This window comes from Sceloporus undulatus, chromosome 1 (genome assembly GCF_019175285.1).
Source record: "Sceloporus undulatus isolate JIND9_A2432 ecotype Alabama chromosome 1, SceUnd_v1.1, whole genome shotgun sequence".
Taxonomy (NCBI): Eukaryota; Metazoa; Chordata; class Lepidosauria; order Squamata; family Phrynosomatidae; genus Sceloporus; species Sceloporus undulatus.
The window spans coordinates 366,280,894-366,289,871 of NC_056522.1; positions in this window are offsets into that span (position 1 = coordinate 366,280,894).

Sequence of the window (8,978 nt, forward strand, 5' to 3'; positions counted from 1 at the left end):
CGCACACACATGTGAATATTGGGATTTTCCACTCAAATCCTGAGAAAATGCAAATTTTATCTACATTAAAGCCTCGAGGCACTGAAAAGGTCTAGATTCTGCCCGAATCCTCCTGTACATCATCTGGATGCTCACAGTGAAAATGAACTGTGGCTTTAATGTTGCCCATGTAGACAAGCCCTCCATCAGACTGTCTCACAAAATGATTGTTTATGATCCTGTGAATTTAGATCATATTTGAAACAGTAGAAAAGGAAACAGACTGCAAACTGTTTCTGGAGTTTTTGAGCAATTATTTTTATTTATTTTTATTAATTAATTTTTGGGGGGTCCCATTGTCTAGGAACAACAGCAAAATCTTCTGCAAATATCAAGCTACCCCACCGCCTACCTACAGAGTTTGTCAGGATCAGGAAATATGCAACTGTGAATCAGATAAAGTTCGCTTCAGCAGTAATATAACTATTAGTATAGGATGCCACCTTCTGGCTATAACTGAAGATACAATATTATTATTATTATTTTCAAAGTGATCTGAACAGATAGTGCTGTTTCCCCAGAGCTTAGGTGGCAAAAGAATATATATCACTTGCTTGTGGATGTCAACTTTCGTTTGCTGACTTAATCCCAGAGCCAAAATTAATCAGACATCACAGCTAACTGGATCAAGAAAAGCCATAAATTACCCTGCCTCCAACCTACCAGCAGCATTAATGGTTCAAATAGAGGTGGAGCTTTGGTATGATTAATCACGGTTTAAGTTGCCTAAAGGGCCTATGAAGCTTTCTGCTGACTGGCAGTGTGAACACCAGTTTGCATTAAGTGATAAGAATGTTTGCCTTAGAAGTGAATCATTTGGCACATGTCGCATAGAAGGATGAGATGCGTCTAGAGATGGTGCTTACAGTGCTGCAATGTTAGGCATTCCACCTCATGCCATGGCACAAACCAAACCACTGCTATCTGCTTCTATGATATTATCAGTATTCTAGCAGCAGTTTTTTCTAGGATCAGTTCCCTTGGAGGAAGATATTTAGCACTTTTCTTGCATTTTTGCAAAGTCACTTTCATTCCATATATGCATGGGGAGCAGGCAATATTCATAGAGTCACATAATTGTAAGGTTGGAAGGAAACACAAGGGACATCTAGTTCAACCCCTTGCAATGCAGGGTGGCCACCCAACCTCTCTTTTAAAGATTCCAGTGAAAGGGAGTCTACTACTTTCTCAGGTAGTCTATTCCACTATCAAAAGCTCTTCCAGTCAGGAAGATGGTCTTTGGTCTAAACACACTGCAGAAATCTTCTGGTTTAGGGGAGGGAGAGAAAGGAGATATTGGGATTTTGTATGGAGTTTTAATATGTAAGCCGCCTCGATTATCTCTGACAGAGAGGCAGGATACAAATAAAAATTTTATTATTTATTTATTACATCTACTATAAAGGTGAAGTCAACACTTAGGGACAGATAAGAATTTGGTGCTGTTTTCTTTCTATGATCTTGAAATTATTATTATTATTATTATTATTATTATTATTATTATTATTAGAAAGCAAACTAACAAATCTGCTTATCCAGGGATTGGATTAGGTAGGAATCACTGACCCATTGAACCATAACTACAGGATTTTTCCAAGGATTGATTATTCATAAACAAGATCAGAAAAAAAATGTTAAGGTACAGAACTGCAAGAAAAGACCAAACTACAGTGCCTCTAAACTATAACATCAGAATAAGAGAAATCTCAGCAAAATACCAGATTTTTTTTTCATGAACTGCTTCATTCCTCTTAGGTTATAGGCCACATGTGGAAAATTAAGATGCTGTGCATTCTGTACCATATCAGAGGATGTTTCTTAAAGAACAAAGACATCACAAACTAGGAGGTGATCAAGTGAGACATCAGGAAACCCATATTCACAAAGATGAAATTGTAGCTAAAATGACACACCTGGATTTGAAAAGCGAAGCCTCATTTTCCAGAGAGGAAATAAGCAAATATGCAGTCCAAACATGGCAAGGATTTTATTAAGTCCTACTTCACTTATTTCCATTTATGTGGGTGGCTGGGATGTTGTATCCATGACTTCAAGCACAGTTGTATGTGAATATTTTATGCCTGATAAGCTTCGAGATGAAACAACTTTGCCTCACAGCCAGCCTGCCTGCTAGAGTGACTACGACAATCAAGAGGTATTTCTGCTCATTCAGGTAGGAAGGCTACTGGGGCTGGCGTCATCATCTGGAAAAAAAATAATGATGGCAGGCACAGCTCCATCACGCCTATGCCTAGAAAAGGCCCTCCCTCCACTCCAATTGCTACAGCCCTGGCCTCAGGGAGAGAAGAAGAGGTAGACACAGTTCCATCATGCCTAGGCCCAGAAGCAGATGAATAATAGAATCATGGAATTGGAAGAGACCACCAAGGCTATCCAGTCTAACCCCCTGCCATGCAGGAACTCACAATCAAAGCACCCTCAACAGATGGCCATCCAGCCTCTGTTTAAAAACCTCCAAAGAAGGAGACTCCATCACACTTTGAGGGAGTGTGTTCCACTGTCAAACAGCTCTTACTGTCAGGAAGTTCCTCCTAATGTTGAGGTGGAATTTTTCCCCCCTGTAGTTTGCAACCATTGTTCCATGTCCTATTGTATGGAGCAACAGAAAACAAGCTTGCTCTATCCTCATTGTGACACTCCTTCAAATACTTATACATGGCTATCATATCACCTCTTAACCATTTGTTCTCCAGGCTAAACATACTCAGTTCCCTAAGTCTCTCCTCATAAGGCATGGTTTCAACCCTTCACCATTTCAGTCACCCTCCTTTGGACATGCTGAAAGGCCCTTCCTCTATCCCAACTGCCTCTGCCGTGTCCTCACAGGGAGCGAAGAAGAGGTAGGCACAGTTCCATCATGCCTTGGGCCAGAAGCAGATGAATGCCCTTCCTCCATCCCAACTACCACTGCCCTGGCCCTTGCAGGGAAAGAAAGGGCAGGCACAGCTCCATTATGCCTATGCCTGGGAGCAGATGAAAGGCCCTCTATCCATCCCAACTGCCACTGAGACTTCAGAGGGAGAGAAGAAGAGGTAGTACCTCTGCCACTGTCATTCCTTTTTCCTTGTGTATCACATCTTAAATTGTAAGCCTGAGGGCAGGGGACTGTCAAACTAATAATCTGTAAACTGCTCTGAGTGTCCTACACAAATGCTAAATAAATATAGATTAATAATTACCCCACCACCACCACCGAGAAACTCTCACAGTGATCTATATCAATTTCCTATCAACAGGAATACCCAACAATAGTCTAAGGAGGAAATGTATATGGCGTACATAGAGTAACATGTGTACCTTTCATATAAATATACCCAAACTACACACACTGACGCACGCTGAAGATTCAAAGACAGCCAGTTTCATATTGGGACCATTCCAAAATTGCTGGGCCTGTTCACAACTAAAAGATTTAGAGGACACTCAGTACCATAACATCACTCCCTTTCAGCCCTCTTCCAAGAATCATAGACTCTTTGAGTTGGAAGGGATCACAAGGGTCATCTATTCCTTCCAACCCCTGCCATGCAGGAAAACACAACTAAAGCACTCCTGAAAGATGCTGAAAGACCTCCTAAGATGGAGAATCCATCACCTTCCAAGGTTGTCCATTCCACTGTTGAACAGCTCTTACAGTTAAAAAAAAAAATCTTCCTAATGTTTAAGTGAAATCTCTTTTCACATAATTTGAATCTGTTGGCCTGTGCTCTAATCACTGGAGCAGCAGAAAACGAACTTCCTCCATGTCCTACATTGTCATGTGAGTTGTGCCTTAGGCCTTTTCTGCACAGGCCAAAAGACCACCGCCATCCCGTTCTGGATTTTTCCTGTTCAGACAATGTACAGCCCTTCCCTTGGTTCTGGTGAGAGTAGTCCAGACAACATTTGGCATGTTCCACACCAGAACTTGGGCATAACTATGTTCAAATGCATTCAAATAGGTTACCAGTTCATCAGAATCTTCTGGGAAAATCCAGTGCCCTCCATTCCCATGCCACAGTGTCTGTCTGCACTGGCATCCTGCTGGCCACCTGGTGTGTCCACTGCTAGTGCAGGTAGCTTATTCTGGGATCACAATGAGGCTTCCAGCATTGACCATCAGCACCTTGACCTAACCTCAGAAGTTAATAACTTGCAGGGGAGGCAGATATGCCAGATGATCCAGTGGGACACTCATGCAGACAGCCACCTTGATGTGGGAAAGGAGGGCCAGCTAACGGAGGCACGTCAGGACAGCAGGGGGACCAGGATACACCAGGCTGCCCTTGGGATATCCTTGCCAGTGCAAACAAGACCTAAGAAAAACCTGTGAAATTCATAACCCTATGGAATCCGTTACTGAACAGATGACTTGAAGGCACACACTTATACTCCTAAAGTCCAAGTCCAACACTCAAATCACTACACCACGATGGTTCTGGCACAAACCCCTTCACACACTGGCACTTCTCCATGCCAGCCATTATACAGTATTGTAAACCCCAAACACATCCTTCTTCCCACACTAGCTTTTTCTTCCTAAATGACACAGGGAGCATTCCTAGACAGAACTGCCTAGATCAGTGCAGTGCACCAGTCTATGTGATGCTCATCCCACTATCTCACATTATGGGCTTTCTCAAGGAAATAAAGATGGGAAGAATAAGCAGGGACTTCTGGATTGGGAAATCATGCATTTGCAAAAGAAAACTTGTTTTCCCTAAACCGAATGGATTTTTTTTCCTTCACTGTACCCTGAATTGCAAAAAGACCATAACCACAAATATCACAAAATAGTACTTTTAAAATGAATAGCTCACATGGGCTACTGCCTGAATTACTGCCTCCCATTTTATGGCAAAATTAATATTATATACACAAGAGCACTTTTAAAACACCCAATAGGGTAAAAGAAATGATTGCTAGGTTGAAAAATATAAATTTTTATGCACAGGAGTTATTAGTGCAGCCCCATTCCCCAGTCCATTAATGCTTCGTACGCTGATTTTTTTTTCCTTTGACCTTTTATTTTCAGATGGGTTGCAGCTTGTTATCCTGCAGCTTTAATAAAACCATAATTCACTCATGTTTTTAATGGCCTTCTAATTTGTCTGTGTTCCTGTATTATATTGGATTTCATAACTTTTATACAGAAATCAATAATAAAATCCCTTTGCCTATCTTATTTAAATCACTGAATAATTAACTAATCTTTGCAATCCACCACTACCATCTCTCCCATAATTCTACTAAATCAACGTTCCCCAGCTTGGTGCTTTCTAGATATACTGGGACTGCAAATTTGATCATTTCTGACTGTAGGTGATGGGAATTGCCTTCTAACACCTGTGGAAGACACCAGATTGGGGGAAGGTTGGCTAAAAATGGGAATATGAGGTGGTTGTTCCTGTATTCGAATATGGAACAGTGAAACATTTTCTTGGGCTTCATCACATACTCACTCAGCTACAACATAATCCTATGTACCGTATGTCTACTCCCAAGTAAGTTCTGTTCAGTTACTCTGAGATATACAGATTCAGGTAAAAGAAAACTTCTAAAGTCTATCTTCACCTGTGTGTTCTTCATCATCAATAACTTTTGCTTTGCCACAGGTGCCCATTTCAGATGTTGATTTGCCACAGGTGCTCGTTTTCATGTGTGAAATGTTGGAGTGTAAGTGACTGAGGTGTACATCTTGAAAACATGTATGTCACTTTTTTGATGGAGCTCAAAGAACTATTCTCTTGCCTTTGCACACCATCCAAAAACCCTCACAGTTGATCTGTATTAGTTTTCCATTGATAGTTACATGTCGCCAAATTGGGATGACCAGATATGTCCTACATTTCAACCTTCTGTCCAGGAAGAATTCCAAAATGTCCTCCATTTTGTGAGCATGCCTAAGAAGCCTGAATTTATATTTCTCTGAATGTTTTTAGCTATGATATGGCCATGTCCTCTCTTTTCCTTGAATGTGCTAGATTTTGCAGTGCCTTGTCCTCCTTTACTGTCATGACATCTGGTCACCCTGAGCCGAATCCTAAGGAAGAAATTTATATGACGTGCACAGAGTAACTTGTGTAAGCCTCACATATATACACACAAGCTACACAAACACAGAGCCAGCAACTATCAAGCCCTAGAAAGAGCTGCTCCTAATCCTTCTTACCAGAGGGAAGGTGAAAAAGGTAATTCAAACCATGATGATCTGGCTGCTCTGAGCTCCTAGGGGAAGGGAAAAGTTGATGAACTCCAACTGAGAGCACACCATAATTTCTTGCCTCCAACTGAGCTGAGGCCAGCTGCAGCTCCATGGTTTAATTTGTCTTCACCTCTCTTCTCTGTTGAAAAGTGACAGCAGAAGGTCCCTTGCTGGTAGGAATTAGGAAGATGTGGAACTCCATATGCAGAGCTACATATAGGTGGGATATAATATAAATAAATAAATATTGCTTCACTTATTTATTTGATGAATTTCTACCCTGAATTTCTCCCAGCATGGGATTTAAGGTAGCACACAAACTTTTTGTAAACATTTAAAACAAAATAATTTAAATAGATTAAAATATATTAAACATGTTCACCGTTCAAACACGTTTAAAAGGTTAAAGCCGCTTAGAACCATGTTCATACATATTTTGAAGTAAAGCCATTATATCCTAAGACTTTCATCATGTTTTTCCTTGGTGTGTAAAAAGAGTTGGTGCCTCCAAGATGAAGGGATTCTACAACTGAGGTGCTACAGCTGGGAAGACCTTCTTCCACAACTTCACATACTTACTGAGTACATAGGAGGTCCCCAATGTTATCAAAGAAGATGGAGTATCTTTTGCCAATGTACAGTGGGCCCTTGATATCAACTGGGGTTTGGTTCCAGGACACACATACCCCATGGATATCAAAACATTCAGATGCTCAAGTCCCACTAAATACAATGACCTAGTGTCCTTTATATAAAAGGGCTAAAATAAAGGTTTGCTTTTTGGAATATTTTCTTAATATATTCAAAACAGGGATGGTTGAATCTGTGGATAAAGAATTTGTGGATATGGAGGGCCAACTGTACAACTGAAAGAAACTCTTAGTGCAGAAGTCAAAATATAATTAAACTAAACTTCTGTTTAAAGAAAACAAGTTAAAAATACAAGTTAAAAAGCATTTTAATAACAGAATTAAAACATAATAAAATAGAAACACATCATCCTCCCTCCCACCATTAAAAGCTCTATCTGACACAATGTATTGAATATAAAAAAATGCCTCCCTCAAAATAAAGGTTTTTACCTGCTGGCTGAAAGAGGGAGCTCCACAACTTGGGAGCAGCCAGCAAGAAGGCTGTCTCCATACCAAGCATGCCTGTGATGGTGGTGAAACTAAGATCCTATCCATGTAGGACCATTCCCCCAATGTTTAGACCCTCAGAGGCCCTGTAGTGGTTTGGGGTCCTGTGGATTTTGCCCATTAGTCCTTGTTTTGTCTCCATATTTTGAGCAGAAAACCCCATGCAACATAGCTGTTGTGTTGGTTCAAATGTAGGAAAACAAGTGAGTTCACATGAAATCACTGATTCTGTATTCCTGCCTGGCAGGGGGTTAGACTGGATTGTACTTGTGGTTTCTTCCAACTCTACGATTCTATGACTCTATGAAAATACAAAGCAAAGGAACTTCTTCTCCAGACCTACTCCCAATCCTACAGAATCATTCTAAAGGCCTTCTTTCATGTCCACAATCTGGAGGAGAGGAAAGAAAGCAAAAAAAGGAAGGAAAGGGGTGAGAAGAAAGCAGTTGCAAAGCAACCAATTTTCATAATTCCATTCAAGGCAATGACAATTACATGAACCACTTTAAAATGCTTTGTCTTTGCCCAAAAGGTACTATAATGGCCAAAGGGATAAGAAAGACCTCTGTGAGGAATATAAAAGCACTCTTTTGGTTTGCTAATGAGGAAAGGGCCAAAGGTTCAGAATCTCTCCAATTTGACCCCATTATGGGCTGGCAGCAAAAAAGGTGTGTCCTTGAAATAAAACAAACCGGCTGTCTTTCAAATACAGAAAACCATAAAGAAAAATGCCTCCACCTCCAGCTTCCTAAATGACAAAAAATAATTAGAAACATGGAAAAAGCAGAAGCATTAATTATGATGTACCATCAAGAAAACAACAGGGTTCCAAGGCCTCATCAGCAACAGGACAGAAAAACGAAATACATGACATATTTAAAATTGGAAATGCAACGCAGGTCCTTGACATGCTTCAGGAAGAAAGTGGAAATTCCACCAATTACTGGAATCTGACAGGTTAGCTTTTCTGCTCAGGGTTTCCAAAAACACCGCCAGAGTCTATTTGTATTCTGTACTGTAGAATATTTTCAGCAAGTTTACTACACAGATGTAGCAGGGCAATCACTTTTAACAACTATTGCTTCATCCTATGGAATCCCTGGATTTGTAGCTTGGTGAGGTATTTAGAATTTTCTGCTATAGATATCTAGCTGTGTAGTTCAGGAAAGTGGCCTAGAGCCTTTTGCCCTCTGGATATTTTGAACTTTAACTCCAAGGATCCCTTATCATTGGTCATGGTGAATAGGGTTTCAAGGAGTTTTCATCCAGAGCAGTGACATCACTAGGGGGTGTGGGGTGTGTGGACCGGACCGGACCGGACGACACCCCAGAGGGGGGTGTCAGCCAGTAGGGTGGTACATCTGGTGGGATTGGCACAGCTGCTGGGTGAGTGAGAAAGGGCATCGTGTCCCTTTCTCACTTGTCCAGCAGCCACAGTGCAGCCCAAATGGCCCACCTGAGGGCACAATACTGTCCCATCCAGTAGTGGTGGCTGCTGGGGGAAAGTATCTTATGGAGACCACGGCAGGATGCCCACCTGCCCCCGCACCGCACCAAGTGTAAGCCCAAGGGCAGGGAACCATCTAATTAAAAAG